General features: G+C 36.8%; 1 protein-coding gene and 1 pseudogene across 3 annotated transcripts in view; one reads left to right on the top strand and one right to left on the bottom strand.

The window, feature by feature from the left end:
• Positions 1 to 23,288, top strand: part of DACH2 (dachshund family transcription factor 2) — a 573,911-nt gene that overhangs the window by 163,916 nt on the left and 386,707 nt on the right. The gene's annotated exons all lie outside the window — the stretch shown is intronic.
• Positions 6,557 to 8,062, bottom strand: LOC103351918 (suppressor of tumorigenicity 7 protein-like pseudogene; annotated as a pseudogene).

Below are 23,288 nucleotides of genomic sequence, written 5' to 3'. Positions count from 1 at the left end.
TTCATATATTTTATAACATGACAACTAGAATTAGACCAATTACCCAAACATCTCCTTTCATATTCTCTCTCTTTTTCCCTCTCCCCCTCTCTCTCTTTCTCCTATCCCAACTTATTTAAAAATAGCCTTTATATTCTGAAATCACTTTTGGTAGCATTATTTTGATAGAGTGATGAATTAGCAAAAATTATTATAAAACAGTTCTAATAGAACAGAAAATAAAACAGTTCTAATAGAACAGAAAATAAGGGACACCTGTGGACAAATAACTAGGTCTACATTTTGCAACATTTGATTATGAATACAATTTTTAAAGGTGCATCTGTAAAGTATTAATATTATGACTTGCAATAATCTATTCTACACTTCATCAGAGGTAACTACTATTTTGAAGTTCATGTGTATCACTGCTATGTTTTTTTTTTCTGTTATATGTGTATTTATCAGCAAACAATATATATGACTACGTTTTGTGTTTTAAAATCAATCTATGTGGTTTGATAATGTACTATCCTTTTGTAATTGTGACATTACATTTTTGAGATTTATTCATAGTCCATTATTTTTAAATTGTCTATTATACTCTTTCTTCATCTGGGTATATCACAGTTTCATTATTCCTTCCAATACTGATGGACGTGTAGGTTGTTTACACCTTTTTTATTTTACAAACTTTTTATTAGTACAAAGCGATATAATGGACATCATTTATTTTGCGTCCACATGGGAGAATTTGCCTAGGGTATAGACCTGGAAGTGCAATCGTTGAGCTGTTCATCTTCAGTTTTAATACTTATTGCCACATTGGCCTTGAGTACTGTTCTGATTTACCCTCCCAGCAGTATACAAAAGTTCCCATTTCCCCAGATCCTGGCCTATATAGTAGATATTTTAAAGAACATTTTGAAGAAAAAATAATTCCTTCTATTGATTTTCTTCATCATTATACACATAGAAATGAAACATTGATTCTGATCACAGTGCACATACCAATGGTCACTGATACTATTTGAGTCATTATTCTTCATTTTAAAACATGTAGTTCAAATAAGCAAAATAATATTATTTGAAATTTGTGAAGTATTTTTCTGATTATAAATCACTCTCTCATAAATCCTCATTCGATGAGATAGCATTCCTTAGAAGGAAGAGCTCTGGGAAAAAAGGATCAAAAGTCCATGGACTTAACCCTAAAAATAACTGTGTTTTTGTGTTTCAGTTTCATCTTTTAAATTAAGATTTTTCACTAAACACTCTCTTAGAGAAATACTATATCCTTTGATCTATGATACTTATCTTCCCTTTTCCTTGAAACTATAATTTACTTATTGTGCATAAAACATAAGGAAATAATTAAATTTTATCAATTTGTGAAAACTGTTTAACACCCTTTGGCTTCATTAAGATTGTGTTTACCTTATTTATCTTTGTCGTTCTCCTAATTCAAGGAAAATTGCTGGTGGATATTGGGGAGAAGAGAGGAGCAGGATCTCAGCATTGGATTGACAGTGGTAACACACGTCTTGAATTCTTCAGGTTTCCCATTATGAAGCATCATATAATACTAATGCTGAAACACAATGAAAGCTCAGCCCTTATTTGTTATGACTTCGTGTGTGCTTTCAAGCTCATTTTATGCACATTTCTGATTCAGGGAAGAGAATACTCAGTGTTTTCAGCTCACTTAATGTTTGATTCCAGCAGTGCTTTTATGGTGCTGCACATAACTACTTAAAGTAGAAGGAGGACTTGAGTTGAGTATTCTGTATATTCAGACTCTTTCTAGATGAGGGAGTAAGTAATTGGATTTTGTGTTTGGAGAGGCTTTTGATTAGAAAGATTTGGATCTTTACATGAGGTTTAAAACAAAGAGCTTTCAAAGTTTCTTGCATTCTATGTGTACTGGAAAGAACATTCAGTTAGAAACATCTTTATTATTTTTAAGAAAATAGAAGTGGAAAAGGAAATTAGCTAAAACTGATTTTATTTAAACTCTAAGAATTGCCCCCCCCCACGAGTATATCCTCTCTCTAGTATAGAATACCTATTCTTTTCAGTGCCTTTTAAACAGGAAAACTCTATTTGCCTATGAAGACATTGTATAGTGGTTGTGTGATGCGTGAAGCTTCTACCTATGGAGAGTAGCACTTCTAGGGGATGAAGTTTAATTAATCACTTATGATGAAGATATTTTATTGGTCTCTGTTTCTTTAAGTAGTCCTGGGAAAATAGTTTTTGAAGATTTATTTATTTGAAAGGCAGAGTTACAGAGAGAGAGAGAAGGATGAAGGAAGGAAGGAAGGGAGAGAGAGAGAAAAAGAGAGAGAGAGAGAGAGAGAGAGAGAGAGAGAGAGAGAGAGAGAGAGAGAAACAGAGAAACATAGAGATTCCATCCACTGGTTTACTCCCCAAAATAGCTGCAATGACCATGGTTGGACCAGGCCTAAGCCAGGAGCCTAGAACTCCATCCAGCTCACCCACATGGGTTCAGGAGCCCAAGCACTTGGAGCATCTTCTGCTCTTTTCCCAGGCACTTTATTAGGGAGCAGTATCAAAACTGGAGCAGCTGGCACCAGCACTCACCTGGGATGCCAGCATCACAGGTGGCCGCTTAACTTGCTGAGTGCCACAATGCTCGTCCCTGGGAAGATATTTTGATGATGACATTCCTCAAAATTGTATTGGCCTCCTACAGAGTTTCAACACCAGATATTATAAGAAAATTGTGGTTCCCACACCTTTGTTCAGATGATCTCCATATGAATACAACTTACATACATGTAACTCCTTATCTATATGTGACAACAAGTCTCAAGAATCCCCAAAGTTGCTTTTGAAGGTTTTTTCCCTTTTTGACCTTTTTGTGAATAGAATGTAAGGCCTATATTTAAGAACGTTTGTTGCGTTCTTGCTAATTGGTACCCTGTCTACAGTTTAAGCATATTCTTGAAACCATTACTTTGCTTTTTTTTTAAAGATTGCTTTTATTTATTTGAAAGAGTTAGAGAGAGAGGCAGAGACACAGAGAGAGGTTTTCCATCCACTGGCCCACTCCCCAGATGCCCGCAATGGCTGGAGCTGTGCAGATCTGAAGCCAGGAGCTTCTTCCAGGTCTCCCACATGGGTGCAGGGGGCCAAGGACTTGGGCCATCCTCTACTGCTAACCCAGGCCACAGCAGAGAGCTAGATCAGAAGAGGAGCAGCCTGGACTAGAATTGGCCCCCATATGGGATGCCGGTGCTTCAGGCCAGGGCTTTAACCTGCTGCACCACAGCGCCACCCCCAGAAACCACTACTTTATTTACTCTGGTATTTCGAGTAGTTCAGTGAAGAGAAACTTCTGTCAAAATAATCTAAATAATCCTTGCCTAGTTGCAACATATCCCATGTGGAGGCTTAACTGAGTTATTTTCTTTTTCAATATGTACCAAGTAAATCACCTAGAACACAAGATACCCAAAAGCCTTTTTGCAAAAAGATTTATTTGCTTATTTGAAAGTCAGAGTTACACAGAGAGGGAGGGATGACAGGGGAGGGAGAGGGAGAACATCTTCCATCTGCTGGTTCCCTCTCCAGATGGCTGCAATGGCCAGGGTGGGGCTGGCCTGAAGTCAGCAGCCAGGAGCTACTTCTGGGACTCCTATGTGGGTACAGGGGCCCAAGCACTTGGGCCATCTTCTGCTGCTTTCCCAGGCCATTAGCAGGGAACTGGACTGGAAGTGGAGCAGTTAGGACATGAACTAGTGCCCATGTGGGATGCTGGCATCACAGGGGGTGGCTGTACTTGCAATGCCAAAGCACTGGCCCCCAAAAGCCTTTAAGCTAGCTTCAAGTATTTATGTCAGAGCATTTTTAAGACAGTACTTCTTTGACATAGTTCACTAAGTGACTGATAAGACTATTTATAAATCAGTACTTTACTTTTTTTTTCAAAGTAAATATCATGGTTGCTCAGTGCTTATTAAAAAACAGGAAAATAGAAAGTATAAGCATTGTTGTATTACTTTTATCAACTACGTTTCTAAAAATATACTACACGCGTTTGTGATATCAGTGGATATTAATAAAACCAGTTGCAGTCGTTCTGTGTACTACTCTGTATTGAGTAGCCACACTTTTGTTAGTTTGAATGAAGCCTTGGCAAACAACATTTGCTCTCTTTTATCCACAAAACATCAGGATCATGAACACTTTTGTCTTTACCACTGAATCCAAGAATCCCCATGTGCTTTGCCACACATGACATCTAGACAACAATACAGTAATAATACTATAGGAAAGATGCCTTTTGTTATTATTGAAAACCCAGTTTGAACCTTGAGCAAGTCATTTACATGAGGTTTCCTTGGGATTACCTACATTCTTGTCCACTCTGACCTTGTAATTTTGTTCACAGTTGGAAATGTAATGCAGAGTGACTAAGATAATGTTGTTTACACAGACTTTAAGTGGAGTGACATTATAGTCAAGCAAGTGTCACATCACCCAAAGTGAAGGAAGACTTAATTACCATAATCCCGTGAATACTAAAATTTCTTAGCCATGTGCAGCATAATAATGTAACATTCTGCATGTTACGTTAAACAATGTGAAAGTACAATACATTAGGTCTCATGTGATGTTTTTCTTTAAAAATGGATACAAGGAGGAATTATAGAAAAAATGGATTTTTGAGTTGGGATACTTGCCTGAATGACCAGGTGAAGTCTGTCCTTTCTTTTAAACTCCAAGGAGTGGCCTAGTAATGTGAAAATGAGGGGACTGCTAAATATCCATAAATCTAGACACCAGTGAGCAAGGTGACAGACCATGAATTTCTCTGGAGGGCGCAGGGTAGATTTAACTAAATGGCTGAGACAGGATAAAGAGGAAAGCCTGATAACCACCTATTATTGTGCAATGGGGGGAATGTATCATTAATTTACAGAGAGTGGTGACATTTTCTTTTATTTTTTTTTACAGTGAAAAAAATGCTTATTTATTATTCAACTGCAATCATAGTTTATCAATAACTTTTGGTCTAAAAAAGAAGCTTCAGCTTTAAAATAGATAATAATTCATTCTCCGACTCTGCTAGAGGAGTGCTAAAGAATAAGTTCTGCTATGTAATTCTAAAGGCTCTTCTGGTACTATTAGTGACCTCTTAGGTTCAGGCAGACACTCTACACTAATGTCGATGGACAGAGCGTACGGTGAGTACATCCCACATTAATTTTAGCCAGTACCTTGCTCTATTTTACTTCCTTCTCACCTCAATGCCCTGAGAGAAACACAAGAACCATCTCTCCCACTGTTGCCTGTGATCTCAAATTAACAATGGCACATATTTTTCCCAGCTATTAATGGATGGGATTCCCTTTCTAGTCCATGTTGCTTTTCCATGCTGGATTACACAGTAAGGTCAATTCACTTTGAGATGCACTCACTCCCTAATTAACACCATTGCAAACAACAGAGTTATGGCAGAATCAATCACTAAGCTTCTTTTTTACAGTTAAAGGAAATAGAACAGTCAGTTTCCAACCCAAATATCTATACTCCCGGAACAGTGAAAAGTCATTCTTCTTGAAGCTTAACTCAGAACCCAGTGCAGACTCAGACTCCTAGGCCTACAGCCAGTGGCAACTTCACACATTACACAGCTGACCTTTAGGGAAAAGGGAAACCAGGACTGGCTACCACTGGTGCCGGAAGAAAGCCAGCTAATCTGTAAGGCACAAAATAAGCTATTTTTAAGACAGGAAAAGAAATGGTGAGAAAACAGGGAGTTAGAATGGAGGCATATAGAGAAAAATACAGAAAATACAATACTAAATAAAGACTAGTTTTTCTACAGCTCCTGGTGATTTTATATTTGGGAATACAATAAAACAGTACTTTTGTTTCGGGTTTTAATTCCTATGACTTGGTAAAATGCACATGTGTACATGAAAGATATATTTTCTTAAAGGCTTGGAGACTTAAAGGGAATTGTCTTGGTAATTTTACTTTGAGTCAGTGACATTAACTAATTTATATAGAAGAGGAAATAGTCATGGAATACCCCCTTTCTTAGTACTCAAGTATTTCCTGGGTCAGGAAAAGGGGAACAAGCCCAAAATAATGGGTAAAAATGAGAATAAAGCTCTGTATATGATTCTATACCCAAGACTGGGGGAAGGTTACTAAAACCAAGCAGAGAAAATAACAGGAAGAACCACTGAGTAAGGAGGCAGATTCTGTACCCAGGACAAATATCTCACCTGTCCCATCTCATCTACTTATTCTTTATCTTAGTTGCACCCTTGAATTTAAAGTTTGACAGCTATTTAGAACTATTTCATTTAAATGGAAAAAAAATCAAAAACAAAAGGCTTGTTTACAAAATAGGGAATTTTTGTTAAATATCAAAACAAATACATTAATAAAAAAGAATTGGATCATTCTTAGGTAGTAATAAGTAACATTTTTATCACCAAAAGTGATCTGTGAGGACCAACTTTATAATATATGGCATTGTATTCTTTAAACTTTTAAGCAACAAAGGTATATAGCTCAAATCACCAAAAACTTATGATTGACATTTTATGACAGCAACTTTACAAGTCAATTCTTATAATTTACTATAACAAATATTTTCCACTGTTCAACTGAGTTAGCACAAACAGATCACAGGTGGTTTCTTGTGAGTTTTACAAATACTCTACACAAGTCCTTGAGATCATACTTACAGCTTTAGCAAAAATACCCATGATTTCAGGAAACTGGTGTGTGAGAAGGGCTATCATTGCTGTAGAAGAACACAATCCCGCTGTGAAATGGATGAAAAAAGGAAGTTCTTTCTTTGGGTAAACAGAAACATGATGAAAGTTAGGTAACAGCTCTCTATCAGCAGTCTCTGTGCAGCTGGGATATGGGTAAAATAGATGTCCTTTCTCTAGTGGGTATGGAATCATTCTAAAAGTGCCTTCCCACGTGCACTGTAAGAGATTAAGAGCACCTTGTATTCGCTTCCAGTGCTGAAGATGAAAGAAAGCATAGGCAAGTGCTTCACTATCACCCCGTTTCAGAATGTGTTCTGGAGGCAAAATCAAACTTTTCATCTCAGTAAATATTTTGGAACATGAGGATTAAATTCCACAGCTCTATGAATTGCTTCCACAGCATTAATTTCTGCTGTGCTTAACCCTCTTCTAGAGGCTGTTTCTGGAGAGAATTTATCTGAAACAGTCCTTGTCTTCAACAGTGCTGCTGTATAACAGATTGCTGCTGATTTTGGAAGGCTTATATCATCATACTTTGCTAGGACTGCCTGAACATCTGCATAGGCCTGTAATTCTAAAATTGATTCTAAGAGATTTTCATGGATGTTCAACATGGTAAGAGGAGGAAATTCTTTCATCAGATCTCTCATTATTTTTACTGCTTCTCTTATTCTTCCTAACTTTCTTGCACACATTGCCAATCTTCTTTTAATATATACCAGTACACTGGTATCTCTCCTCAGTTGAGCTTCATGCTGAGGACTTTGGTGCTGGCACTGCTGTGACCGCCTATAAATTGTTTCTCCTGCTTTGAGTGCCTGCTTAAATAATCTTTCAGCATCTACAATGGTTGTTGCTTCTTCCTCAGCCAGTAGAACGTATGCAGTGGCACAGTCATTGTTTAATTCTAAAGCTTGATAGGCTGCTTTGATTCGCGCTGGAGGATTTCTTTCCCTCCATGCCTTCTGCATAACTGTGTCTGAAGGACGTAGGATGTCTGTGTCACCGGTGAAAAGGGTCTGATGGTCCTGAGCCGACAAGTTCATGTCATAGTATGTAAGCGGCTCTTTACCGGTCACCCATGTGTATCTCCTATATTCTGCTCCTCTGTAAAGGTTTAGAGGGTTTCTCCATACCTTGCATTCTGACATTCTGTCTGCCGGCTTCACTTTGTCTGTTGCTGAAAAGAGAAACTGGCTCCGAAATCCTGCTCTCTGTTCCTCCCATCAGTGGTCTCAAATGGTTTACAGACACTTGCTCGATAAAAGACGTGCCATGCTTATGGAAGTACCACCACTCAAATATAAATATTACTCCTGATATCAAAGATGTCCCTGTAAGTGCCACGTAGAATTTGGGTGTCAATGAATTTAAAAATATTGTCACTGAAGTTAGCCTCCGTGAAGCTGGGAATCGACATTTTCTAAAATTGTATAGCCCTATTCTTAAAAGTTTGTCAGTGTAACTAATTAGTTGCAAAAATGGAGTTGATTCTAAGACCCAGTATGAATGCATTTAGAAAGGCAATGCATTGTCCCTAAATTGGTAGGGTTTGTAATACATCTTGATGAATGCTACTAAATAATGTTCAGAAATGGGACTATTATGCCAAAATGGCCGTTCATTGGTTTGTAGTCCTTGAAGGAATTATGTTCCATGGCAACGTGCTCTAAAGTCCTGCAGATACATGTGAAGTGCTCTAAAGACATGGCCTGCTTTCTCTTTTTGATAACACTGAGTTTTCAATACAAAGACTTCACTTGCTCAAAGAGTTCTCTACCTCCCAGCATATTAGGACTCCAAAAATCTGCTATTACCTTGAGATTATCATTTGGAATTTTTATTTTTAACTAATTTTAATGTTCACAAGAAGGCAAATATAAAATGAATCAGTAATGAATGGTTAAAAAGGTAATTTTAAAATAAATTTGTTAGAGAGCTTTAGATGTAAAATAATGTATAGCTCAATAGACTCATGTAATTGATACAAATTCATGATACAGGCTGGATCATCTAATATACAGCATTTGAGTTTTTAAAAAAAATGTGTAAAAGCTACTCAAAGCTATAAAACATTGAAACCTGTTTACAACTGCAGTCATGCTTTATAATTAGGAAAAATTAAAAGCATTTTGAGCTGATCTTTCATTACAAAATATGCTTCTGGTGGAGATTATTTTTACTTAAATATATAAAAAATATTCTCTGATTTTCACTTGGATATTTTCATTGAATTTGGACATTTTTCCCTTTAACTGGCTAGATCTAGCCAAACAATATAATAATATAATTGGTCAGTTGATATGTACATTTATGCTGCTTTAACATGGACTTAGTCAATTTAGGCAAAATGGTGTTATTATATTGTTTATTCTCTGTTTTACAAATACTCATTTTATCACATACTAATGTATCTAACATACTAAGTATAAAGAAGAGATTGGTTTTTAGTTTTTATCATTAGTTACATTTGACAATAAAGTCCCCTCCACATTCAAAATATTATGCAAAGGAATTTGAGACATCTGATTGAGACCACCCATTTCAAAATGGTCTATTCATTTTTTTACTTTTTAGTAGCATTAAGAACAATCGTGCTTTACTTAATGTTTAGCCACCATATCTCTCTCTTTTCTGGAAGTAAATGAGACTACAAATTAATAAGACAATTTTTAAGAGTTTAGCTTGGCACAAAGGTGGTTAGAGGCATTTTTTAACTACATTTTTACTTTAGGATAGTTTCAATTTACGGAAAAATTGCAAAGATTGTACAGAGTCCCCCTATTTCCTCTGTTGTTAGCATCTTACATTTAATGAATCAATTTGTCATAATTAATGAACCTTTTTTACACTATTATTAGCTAAATTTATACTTTATTCAGGTTTTCTCAGTTTTACCCTAATGTCCTTTCAGCGTTCCAAGTTATAGGAATACCACATTATATTTAGTCATCATATCCCCTTAAATTCATCTTGGCTGTGACAATTTCTCTCATTGTTTTTGATGACCTTGATAGTTTAGAGGAACAAAAAGCAGATATTTTAAAATGACCCTCAACTGGGTTTTGTTTGGTGCTTTTCTCTTGATTAAGTTGAGATTATGTGTCTTGGGAAGAAAGACCACAGAGTGTCATTTTCACCACATTGTATCAAGGATATGGACCATCATTATGACTTATCACTGTTAAGGTTGGCCTTGATCACCTGGCTTAGGTAGTTTGTCAGGCTTCACCACTGAAAAGTTACTTTTATTTTCTCCTTTTTTTTTTTTTATTTGACAGGTAGAATTATAGACAGTGAGAGAGAGAGAGAGAGAGAGAGAGAAAGGTCTTCCTTCTGTTGGTTCACTCCCCAAATGGCCACCACAGCCGGCACTGCACCCATCCGAAGCCAGGATCCAGGTGCTTCTTCCTGGTTTCCCACATGGGTGCAGGGGCCCAAGCACTTGGGCCTGTCTCCACTGCCTTACCAGGGCCACAGCAGAGAGCTGGACTGGAAGAGGAGCAACTGGGACTAGAACCTGGCGCCCATCTGGGATGCCAGCACAGCAGGTGGAGGATTAACCAAGTGAGCCATGGTCCCGGCCCCTGAATTGATTTATTTTTTTATTTTTTTAACTTTTATTTAATGAATATAAATTTCCAAAGTACAGCTTATGGATTACAATGGCTTCCCCCCCATAACGTCCCTCCCACCCGCTACCCTCCCCTTTCCCACTCCCTCTCCTGTCGCTCCCCCTCTTCGTGGAGGAACGACACTAAACCCTGCCTAGGCTTCATATCCGAGTCACGGCACCATTATGTCGCTCCCCCTCTTCGTGGAGGAACGACACAGGACCCTGCGCTGTTCTTTCGTCTGCTCAGCCCTCCCCGGGTTTGCTGCTGGTTCTTCCCGGGTTGGCTGCCGTCCCTTCCACCTCCGTGGAAGGGCGGTTCCCCCTGGCCACTTTCCCCACTTCCGCAGGGGAGCGGCACACCGCCGGCCGGCTCTCTCGGGGGCTACACAGGTGTTCCTTCAGATAGATGTTCCCCTTAGATGTTCCTTGTGCATGTTGTCTCTCTCCTCCTTTATAGTCCTCTTCCACCAATCCCAACTCTGCTACCCACACGCCGAGTACGCTGCTCTCCTCCAATCAGGAGTAGGTCCTACAGCTTGTCAAGTTGGTGAGAGGCAGCTGGGTAGAAGCTGTTTCTCCCTTCTCAGTGCCATATTGTGGGAGAGCAGATGCATAGAATAAGTCTTAATTCCAGTAACTTAGTCTAGTCCGAGTTGCTCCCCACACTCTCCCCTTCCATTCACATCAAGATTCATTTTCGATTCTCTTTATATACAGAAGATCAGTTTAGCATACATTAAGTAAAGATTTCAACAGTTTGCTCCCACACAGAAACATAAAGTGAAAAATACTGTTTGAGTACTAGTTATAGCATTAAATCTCAATGTATTTTCTCCTTTTCCATACTCTGTTCTTTCAAAATCTTTGAAAAGCAGTCACTTAGAATTCTTCTGCATTTGTCTCTTCTCTCCTGTTTATTTATGCAATCATTTATTTAGATCTGTATAGACTCACTAGTATTTATTTGGGATTGTAATTCAATGCTACCATATTTATTGCTTAAATTGTTCGAGCTTTGGTCGTTGGGGTTCTTTCAGTTGACTCTTTGTGTACCTTTGACATGCCTTCAATGCTGATTTTTTTGTGTATGCACACTTCTTTATGTTGTTTTACTAGAAGAAACCCCAGGCTCATTTTGTGTATTTCCAGTGCCAAGCCTAGAAACAGCCATTTATCCAAGGAGTGGTTTGGGGAACTTTTAGTCCTCTTAATCCTGATCAGGTGCTGGAGGTAGCTAAGAAATAAGGTGGGAGACGCTGTTCCGTTTTCTTGTTGGTGCACTGAATTTTCCATCATTGCGATAATGTACATAATCCTCATTCCCTCAAAATTTACATCTGTCTATATTTTCATAAGTGCTAGCAAGAAAAAAAGTCTTATGGTCTTTTACAATCCCACATTGATTGTCATGCATGGATTTAAAAACATGCTATGTACCTTTGCAACATACACATTGTTCCAGTAGCCTACCCTACTACCCTTCTTTCCAACTCGCTAGATTACCATCAGTTTCTGAGTTACAGTGGATTCATTGTTTTTCCCTGAGAGTGGGTTTTAGGATCAAATAAATTTGGGAAACCAGGGGTTACACAAAGATAAACAAATTTGTTTAATGTTGTTTTTCTCAGAGCCTGTAATTTGTCAATTTTCTATATGAGTCTATAAGAGAAGACATTATATAGAAAGTTTTTTCAGTCTTTCTAATTAAAGACACTATTTTGCTTGGAAAATTAGTATTCCATAAGACACCCTTAGGAAATGCTGTTATAGTGGTAAGAGCCCTGAATTTTCAGTCAGAAATTTTATGTTTAATCCCTCACTGTGTGGCCAACTAGCTCTATTTTCCTAAGCAAATCACTTAACATCTTTGAGTCTTTAATTTCTTGTCCGTAAAATGGACCTGGACATGTCTCTGACATGGTTATTGTGAAGAAGAAAATAGAGCAAAAGAAATGTCTGTGAGAATTCCTTGGAAGTGCTCAATGCAATGAAAATTTAATAAGCACTTTAAAGGTGGGGGGTCTGCCTGTGTTTTGCTAACCATTGTATCTCCAGTACCTGGCATATTTTCCTGACATTTAGGCCTTAATATTCAATATATATTTATTGAGCAGTTGAATTATATTACTATTACTTACATTATTTTCTACTTTTCTCCAAGTATTGTATGGCAGCTTATGACATTTTATAAATTGCTTTTTGAGATTAGGAGTCCACATAACAAAATGTAGGCAGAAACATGAAGTTGAATTTGCTATGTAGATGCCAAAAAAACAAAACAAAACAACTTTTGACTACAGCTTTTGTTTGACGGAGCATGTGCTCCTAGCCAATGGATGGCTGCATTCTGATTAGTTTTTATTTTTTCAAGCTGACCAAATTTTCCTTTGAAATAAGGGCACTGGAGCTTTCACCTCAACACCGTGGTGATGTAAAATTCCTACTGCAGAGTCACTGAGCTGGTGCTAGAAGAAGAGGAGCACCTGTGAGCACAGGCTGTCAGAAGACCCTTGCAGCCCTGGAGTGTTGAGGCTACAGCTGCTGGGTTGAGAAGCAGGTGGAAGCACTTTGTGACTCTTTCTTTGCAACCACAGGAGACCCACTAAAGGATTTTTACTTCCGTCAGATGGATAATTTGTGTTGATTAACCAAAGTTATGGGAAGGATCTTTTTTATAATAACGAAGACAGGATGGAGCTGTGATACTGATGACAGGGCAGGCCCTGTTTAGCAATGTGCTTTTGTGAGAACTATGGTATAAAGATAATAACAGGGACCTCACATCTTCCTTCTTGCCTAATTTGCCACAAGATAATATATTCTGCGTGTATTCCAGAGGTAAACATTTTAGGATCCGTACTTATACTTCCTGAAAAGAAACTGGTGCATGTTTATTATATCTGAATTTCAGAAGTTGTCACCCTCCCTAGAAATACTAAGTGAATAGATGACACCTAGGAAGAATCCATTCAGCTTTAGAAATTGCAAAAGTATTTAACTCCAATTCTAGGCTTCCAGGTTACTTAGTGAGACAATGGAAAAGATCAGTTTAGGGGGTGTCTTTCCTTTCTCAATATTTAAATCATAATGATATATAGTAGCATTATTTTGCTCATCATATAATCCACAAATGCTGGGAAACAGACATATTTTAGCTGAAATAAATCCATATGGGATAATGGTGTCCTAACAGTTCCATAGGTATTGGTCAGTTAGAAAATCTCCAGTGGTAATTAAACAATTTCATACCATTGCTCTGATTCACACTGAAATAGTTAGCAAGCCTCTTCCCCACTATCTTTTTCAAGAGGTGAAGTACATACATTAAGGTTTGTATAAAATATGTGTGTGATCAGAGAAGACTTAATACTAGAGTAACAGTACTATGATGGCATTGCCTGAAGGATTTAGTCTCCTTTCCCTCCAGAAACAACTGCTTTGGTTCAAAAGATAGATTGCCCAGAGTATCAATTAGTATTTTAACTAAATTATTCATGTTGGGTTTTAACCAATTATATTTGTGTTCATTCTTTACCTAATTGAAATGAATACATGGTTGTACAAAACACTGTTTCATGCATGTTCTTGAAAATTTTGCAACTTTCATAGATACAATATAACCATCTTCTTTTAAATGAGCAATTACAGAAATAAATTTTAAGCATATATTTCAACCTTAGTCTATAAATTACATTTAAGAATCTTTCCTGGAACTTTGCAAATCTGAGTTCACTGAACTTATAGCAGCACAGTTAAATTCCAGCAAGTGCAAAAATAATTAGTGAAATTAAGTTGAAAATGTTGTAAACAAGTGAAGTTATTATCCATTCTGTACCACACTACAAATGTGGGAGGACACGTTAAATGATAAATTAGGGATGAACTGCTTTAATCTGTAAGCTGAACATGTTAGCAAACGGCTTGCGTTTGTAATTAGTATTTACGGCCACAGGAGAGTGCCTCTTTTAAAACAGTGACAGGAAATTGATCAGTTTAGGTTGTCATAGCAACCAAGAGTCCCATTGCTTCTGTTGGGTTTAGCCTATTATACTATATACCTACGTTTAGAAATACATTTATGAACTGTAAAGATAAACTACTCAATAATGCAAAAAAGGTTGGGATGCTGAAATGCCAAACTGACAAAGTCCAAATGAATGCTTGAATGCTGGATAACGAGCTTAAGTGTTCTATGGTTGTCATGACATTTCTTTTACAAAGCAAATGATGTTGGAAAAAAAAATCTTAAAAGTAGACGAAAATGCAAATCCCTTTATGACAGTATGTGGCTGTCACATTCATAATAACAGACAATAATTGATGATTTATGAGATGACACCATGGCAACAAGGTCTTTCATCATTGGCACCCCTTGGTTACTTTTCTATCAGGGGCTTGCTGAAGCCTGTGAAGTTTCCAACATGACATACAAGACGGTCGACTCGTAACTTAATCTATTAGATCTCGTTTAACACAGGGTGGAAGCGTTGTCGAGATTTTCAGAATCATCCGATAAAGTGAAAGCTGGCAATGTCTTCTGTTAAAAAAAATCTCTACTAAACTAGTAAGCACGTTCAGTAGCTGAAAATGGACAGATTTGTTTCTGTCACTTAATCTGTAAAAGAAAATCTGTGATGCCTCTCTAGCATTTGAGTGCAAGCTGTTAGATTGTTTAAAGATATGGTGTCTGATAATATACTTATATAGGAGGTGGGGGAAGAAAGGGAGAATATGATGCACCTTGACCTGTTTTGAAGTTGCAAGGAAGATGCTTTAAAAATTTGTTTTTAATGTTGAGGTCTTTCTGAAAGTAGAGTAAATACGTAGCTAGAGATTCTAGAATGGTTTTAATGTGTTTGGCAAGTGAGGAGTAATATGTTCCTTAGATGTCATCATCTATCAGAGTTTCTATTGTTAATTATTTAAAATATTAGAAATATAGTGAATCTCCTACCTTGGTTTTTATTGTAAATTTATCAAAAACCAAAATCCTTTGATATTTTGACCTCTAGAAAAATTCGTAGATTATTCGGTCACTTACTTGGTTGAAACAAACAGCTAGACAAGATCAGGTCCTTTTCAGTGGAATTGGGTTATGATTTGTAAATGAATTATAGAAATATCAAAAACTGGATGTAATCTACTGAAAGTATCAGATTTAAATGCCATGAATGTAACGTAAGTATATATATATATATATATATCTCAAAATCAATCTTTTTATATGAAGTTTTAAAAAATATGGATGTATGGAATTTTCTAAATAATTAAAAGGTACCTCAAATGTTTGTGAAAAATCGAGTTAAAAATAAGTTCATTTCAGTGCAAAGTTGTTTTGAAACCCATACATAGTTTTTTCATATGATGCATTTTCCATGAAATTTTTGAAGACTCCTCCATATTCATGAATTTCAAAATTTTTGCATATATTTATTGCACTTTCCATGGACCTTTTTAAGTGCCCTCATATTTCTTACCTGAGTTAACCTTTTTTTGGTTAGGATAAAAATCCATAATACTTATTTCCTTCAGAGGATTACATAAATACATTATATAAAGTAGAATCTTTAGTCATATTTTTATTTATATGTTTTCTATAAAGTAGAAGAGATATGACCCCTAATTTAAGAACATGCTAAGAGACAGTAATTTTGTTCCAAATGAACAGTTAAGAAAATGGAATAAAATATTCAATGTAATAATGATTCACTTCCATTAATGGAAGGAAATAAGTTAATTTTGATGGCGAATCTTCATCTAGATGATAGAAAAAACAAATAATAGGACAAAATTCTCTCTCTTTTTTGCAATTTGCTAATATTTTCGCTAATGATGAAAAGATGTTGTATCAAACATTTACTGTATATGGGTAATGTTTCAGTTATCAGTCATATTTAATTTCTCCTCTTCTATAGTAGATTTCTATTAGAGGAATTGCTTATTTAATGGGTAATAGAATAGAGATTGGGGAGTTGGAAAGGAAGCCCAATTTTGAAGAGTCAGCTAATGAAACTCTATTCTCGTTGACTTGATTATGTCTATAAGCAGTTAGAAATACAGTTTAGTCTGGTTGAACTTGTTAGATATGTTATTATTGGCTAGTCATTTAAGCTCAGTATCTTTATCTGTAAATTGGAGAAAGAATGAGTACTTGCCTGATCAGGTGGTTGTGAGGATTAAATGAATTGATACGTGTAAAGCACTTATCTTTATCCAAGTATTAGACATATTGTTAATATTTAATACATTTTGGTTATTGTTAATAATGTTTGTTACCTCCATTGCTATCATTCTCTTTCCCTTCCTTGATGTCTAACATTTCAAATTATATCATATATCTACCACATTTTCTGTAAAGCCTTATAAGCTGATTCAAAGGAATTATAGTCACATTTCTCCTTTGAACTACAATTGCATTTTAGTTTATCTACTATTTCCATATTTCTCACATGCTCCCCAGTCCTACAATTGCATAGGTAGATACATAATGATCCCCATTATAAATTCCTTGAGGGCAGGATTGTGACTGACTCATCATTTCCTGACCTATAGTAAATGCTAAATAAATATTAGGCTGTGATAATAGTTGTCATTATTGCTGTTACTATTGAGAAATCATAAACAGAGGTGATAGTTGAACATTAGAATAAGTGTGCACTTCTATTTATATTCAGTATTAATGCACCTAATATTTTCAAATAACTTCAATTATGTTTTATGAAATAAAACACAACATCATTTCAAATTGAGTAAATGCTCAGTAATTTAAATGATTCAAAATGTATTTAATTGATGGTAGTCAAGTTTCATTATTATAGGAAAACATTCCTGATGAACGGTTATTTCTTTTAAAAATTAGATATTTTCAAGCTATTAACTAATTGTGAATGGTCTATTTATAAACTATGAAAGGTTATTTTTGCTTTTAATTCCAAACCCTTGATAAAGCAGATGTGTTAAAAGATCTCATAAAAGATGATAAAAATTTTAAAAAGCAAACTAAGTAACATCCATGACTTTAGAATGCACATCCCTTTTGGCTTCCCTTAAGATGTAAGATATAAAACATAATGTAGGTAAGGTGTTCAGAACCAAGTTCAGAAAAAGCAGCCCAGAAATCTCTGGAGAATGACGTAGATATGTTAAATAACTTAAGAACTTCAGTATGAGACATTCTTTCATGTCTTTTGCACAGAGTTTACTTTGATTCAGTGATTCAATAAAAGACCCTGTGCTTAGGGAAGTGTTTTCTACTTGTAATTTATAGATTCTACGTGGCCATGATCCCTAGTTGGGTCAACTTTCTTTTACTATTGATGTGAGTGCAACTGCCATTGAATTCAATTGGGACTTTAAGTGCACATCTTAGGGATACATTTTGCCTTTAGTCTAGATATGTAAGCAGGGAAGTATAAAAAATGGATCTTAACTGAAAGGCTATATGAACATACTCCCAGATTTATGACAACCATCTCTAATATATAGCATCAAAGGAACAGGTGAAGCCCCATTTGGAAGAAATAATTTCTAATATATTACAGTATTTCTTTCTAAGCAATATCTCTGTCCTCTTAAAAGCAGAACCCTTCTGAGTGTTCAGTAGCTTTAGTTAAGGTGTACATAATTAATCAAGTTAAATCAGATGTTTGGGATAAATTTCTTGATGTAATTAGCTATTAGGCATATATACATTTTTCACACGAAGTTGACAGTTGCTTCAAAGAAGAGAAAGGGTGGAGTTACATGGCTGTTGCATAAACTGGCAAAAATAGCATGAGAAAATATCAAAATTTATTGCACCTTTCATGAACATGCATCAACAAGCAGTGACATTTAGCCAGCCAAAGGTAACTGAAAGAGATAATTAAACTAGTGAGGCAGTATTACTCAATACATATCTATCAATATTTTGTTGACTACTTCAGAATAGGCAGGAGGCAAGGACTAAAAATCAATAAAATTTCATAAACATAAAAATATTATAGGTCAGAATACATCCGATTATTAAAGCTTTTTAAAAAGCAACTTTAGTGATATTTGAACATAGTTATTTCTAACTTTTGGGTTATAATAGAAAGGTGTCTTTTTTAGTAATTACCTTTATTTTCTGCCTTCCCATGTTTAAGGCCTAGATCTTACTGCCTATATGAACCCATCCCTGAACTCGTCCCCCAAAAGTATTCCCCCTTCCTCTGAACTCTACTTGTACACTTAGTTGTGCATCATGCATGTGTATTACTTCCTTCAGTTCATTCAAAAGTGTGTATTGAGCACCTATATGGGCTAGGTACTGTTCTAGGCAGTGGGCATATAGAATTGAACAAAACAGAAGAAGATTGTATCTTTTACTGGTAAGATAAACTAATAAAATATATAGTGCATCATATAACAAGAAGTGCTAAAGGAAAAAACAAAGGTGGTAGGTGGGATTTGAAGAAAGAAGTGTGTTGAAATTTTGGACAAGTTGGCCAGGGAAGTCCTCACTGAGATGACTTTTGAGAAAAAATTTGAAAAAGTGATGATGTGTATATGTAGGGGAAGAAAGCCTGAGAAAAGGGAACGTTAAACCCCAAAGCCCTGAGACCAGAACCTTGACTACCAAAGAACAGTGAGAAAGACTAGAAAAGAGTGAATGAGGCAACCAGTAGTAGGAGCATAGATGAAATATGTCAAGGGCTCAGATCTTGCTTTTATTTTTAAGGAACTTAGAAGCCTTTGGAGGGCTTTGAAAAGAGGAATAATGCCATGTCACAAGTTAGCAGAATTATTCTGAGGAAGAACCCCCTCTACTAGGGTGTATAAACCAAGTATAGGGGCTGGCGCTGTGGCGTAGCGGGTAAAGCCGCTGCCTGCAGTGCCAGCATCCCATATGGGTGCCAGGCCATGACCTGGCTGCTCCACTTCTTATCCAGCTCTCTGCTATGGTCTGGGAAAGTAGTGGAGGAGGGCCCAGGTCCTTGGGCCCCTGCACACGTGGGAGACCCCAAAGAAGCTCCAGACTCCTGGCTTCAGATCGGCACAGCTCCGGCCGTTGCAGCCAATTGGGGAGGGAAAACCTCTCTCTCTGTGCCTCTCCTTCTCTCTTTGTGAAACTCTGACTTGCAAAGTAAATAAATAAATATTTAAAAAAAAACCAAGTATAAGAATTGTTATAGAGTCGGAGGATAATCTCGGTGGCTGAAACCTTCAAGGACTAATAAAGAGTTACCTGTAAATCAGTAGATGACTCTAAAAGAAAGAGATTGTGGTTGTTGTACATGTATTTTGATACATAGGATGCAAAACTAAGTGTTTTATGAAGGAGAGAGTGAAAATTATCCATAAGCAACAATGAGGAGCGAGAAAGAAACCTACCCTGCCACTAGCCCACTAGCGTGAAAAGTATGGAAAAGTGACAAGCATTGAGAAGGCTCATGTATTGTTAATCATGTAATTATACCTCTGCATGCCTTTATCCACTCAACTAGAAGTTCTATCAGTAGGATTCAATGAGGGGAAATGAAGACACAGTTTTCCAGATTATGCATGTATTTTCCTCACTGTATTTGTAAGCTCCTAAGGGAAAGGGGCGAATTCAATGTACAGAGAGCCCTTTAAGAAGCAGAATTTCATAAATAGGCGCCTTTTAAAATTTTCAGACACGGCATATCTGGTTTATTCTTCCGAGACATGATATCTTGAAAATTACTAGAACAGATTGTAAAGAATGAGAAAACATAACTCCTTAACTACAGAATGAAGTAATATAAGCATAGAAAATCAGGAGATGGTAATGTTTTTCATTGAATGCATGACATGGCAAAACAAAAATACTTATAATAATATGCTATAAAAGGGGAAGGTGTTGTGGCACAGAAAGTTAAGCTGTTGCTTGCCATGCAATTCAAACACTGGCTACTCTGCTTCCAATTCAGTTTTCTGCCAATGTTCCTGGAAGGGCAGCAAATGATTTTGCAAGAGCTTGGGTCTCTGCCACACACACGGGAGTCCTAGATGGAGTTCCTGAATTTAGCCTGGCCCAGCCCTGGCTGTTGCAGGTATTTGGGAAATAAACCAGCAGATGGAAGATCTCTTTCTCTCTCTCTTTCCCTGTATCCATGTCACTCTGCCTTTCAAATAAATTAAAAAATGCTGCAATAATATATAATAGTATCCTAAACACTCACTGTTTAAGCAGCCTATGAGGCCAAGTCATAATTGATAAAAAAAGGTAAATTTGCCATGAGTTATTTCAGTAGTTATATATAAATATAAATTAGTTTAAAAATAGGGCCTAGTGTTGTGTTACAGCAGGTTAAGCCACCACCTGCAATGCTGGCATCCCATATCTGAACACAAATTAGAGTCCCAACTACTCTGCTTCTGATCCAGTTTCCTGCTAATGCACCTGGGAAAGGAACAGAAGATGGCCCAAGTACTCATGCTCTTGCCACCCAGGTAGGAGACACAGATAGAGTTCAGTTCCTGACTCTTGGGGAGTGAACCAGAGAATGGAAGATCTATTTCTTTCTCCCTCTTTTCCCTCCTTCCCTCTGTCTTTCAAATAAATAGGTAAATCATTAAAAATTAATATAAGCATAAAAAACAAAAAAATTACTGAGGACAACATGAATCTAGAGCAAGGTTAAATGACAGGACATTTGTTATATGTAAGCTTTATTATTTTTTCTTTAATAGGTAAATGTTTTATTCAAAGAAAACAATGAACTTTTATGGTTAGGGAAATGATAGAATTATAGTTAGAAAAGATGCTCAGTGAGAACGAGGAAACTATGCTACCTCTAAACTGGACTCTTAAACCCTACTCTTTTACTAAAAGTAACACTATAATATAATATTGACAATATTGCATTTTTAAAAATCTGTTAGAAGTATTGCTAATGAAACTGGCATGGCTTTGATTTAGATTGACATGGCTTGAGACACAGGCACAGGGGCCACCATTGTGGCAACGGCAGGTTAAGCCACCACTTGAGGTGGCTCTGTTCATATGTGAGTGCCTATTCTAGTCCTGGTGACTTCGCTTCCCATCCAGCTACCTGTAATGTGTCTCGGCAGGCAGCAGATGATGGCATTCAGGTCCTTGCTATCCAGGAGGGAGAGCAGTATGGAGATCCTGGCTCCTGGTTTCAGCCTACACTGGAATTGGCTGTTGCAGCCATTTGGGACATGAACCAGTGTATGAAAGATTCTCTCTCTGTCTTTTCCTCCCTCCCTCTTCCCTTCTCCATCTCTCTTGCCTCTCCCCCTCTCTCTGATACTCTGCCTTTCAAAAAGCAAATAAATAAATATTTAGAAAGACATAAGCATAACTGAATATTACTTCAGAAACAATAGCATATCACAGAATACATGAGAGAATAAACTAATCCCTACAAGTTTCAAGCTGTGTTCTGGGAAAAAGATATTCCAGATCTTCATGTTCTAATATCAGAAATATATCTAAATCCCTCTTTTCAAAGTTTATGCAGAGACTAGCATGTGTATCTTTGGGTCCATGGTGTATATTTTTAGGTCCAAATTATATATATATATATATATTTTTGACAGTCAGAGTTAGACAGTGTGAGAGAGAGACAGAGAGAAAGGTCTTCTTTTCCGTTGGTTCACCCCCAAAATGGCCGCTACAGCTGGTGCGCTGCGGCCGGCGGCGCACTGAGCTGATCCGAAGCCAGGAGCCAGGTGCTTCCTCCTGGTCTCCCAAGCGGGTGCAGGGCCCAAGCACTTGGGCCATCCTCCACTGCACTTCTGGGCCACAGCAGAGAGCTGGACTGGCATAGGAGCAACCGGGACAGAATCCGGCACCCCAACCGGGACTAGAACCCAGGATTCTGGCGCCACAGGAGGAGGATTAGCCAACTGAGCCGCTTTTACATATATATATTTATTACAAATTAATTGCTCCAGTTTTTCTTTTTAATCTGAAGAATGTTAAAGACCCATAAGGAGAATGCAAGGTGAAAATTGCATGTGAATCAACTAATGGATTACAGACTTTACAATTAGCATCAGATTGCATTATTATTATTATTATTATTATTGTTATCATTATTGCTTTTCTGGCCACTTAGTGTAAAGCTACTTGAACACAGAAACATGAACTAACATAATTCAGCCTGAAAGTTAGTTAACACAATAATGTAATAATGAAATAAAATATTAGTGTATCTATCAAGAAGTTAGAACCTAAAGTAGTTTTGCTAAGTGCAGAGAAAAAAAGTTTAGAAGTTGGGAAAACTACATAATAAATTTTAGTGACCAAGATATACCTGGATTTATATCCCCAGCTCTACTGCTTGCTGTGTGACCTTCTGCCAGTTATTATAGTCTTGTTGAGCCTCAACTTATAGAAAGGGATGAAATATCTTCTATATTATTGATTTGTTTTGAGAAGGTATAATGTATGAAAAGTACTTACCCTCAGTACTCACTCAAGAATAGGTGGCTTATTACCACAAAAAATACTTAACTTTTAAGTTATTGTCTTTGATTACAAAACCAGACATGATTGGCACAGGTAAAGGTGTTGAGGAGGGAGAAAGCACTGTGTCCCAGAATGTTATGAATCCATGGATAAGAGAATGAGATTGAATTCTGGTGAATGTTGAGTTATATTAAGTGGCTGATGGATATGGGAGAGCTTCTTTCCTGGGGTATACCATAACCAAAGATACAGAAATAGAAATGGTGACAAGTTTTGATAAGTTACTTAGGCAAACTTTTTCTAAGGCCTTGAGGCCCCAAAGATGGCAGAACATGGATAGTACATGTGAAAATGAAGACCAAACATTCAATCTATAAGACAGATGATGATTTTGCAGAAGATTGAAATAGTTATTCTGAAGAATCTAGAATAACTGATTGACAAATGCATATCATTTGACTGAAAATGCAGTATCCTTTTCCCTACACTACACGATTGAGTACCA

This window comes from Oryctolagus cuniculus, chromosome X (assembly GCF_051225735.1).
Source record: "Oryctolagus cuniculus isolate XC-2025 breed Fujian yellow rabbit chromosome X, ASM5122573v1, whole genome shotgun sequence".
Lineage (NCBI taxonomy): Eukaryota > Metazoa > Chordata > Mammalia > Lagomorpha > Leporidae > Oryctolagus > Oryctolagus cuniculus.
This window is presented reverse-complemented; position numbering and strand designations above follow the sequence as displayed.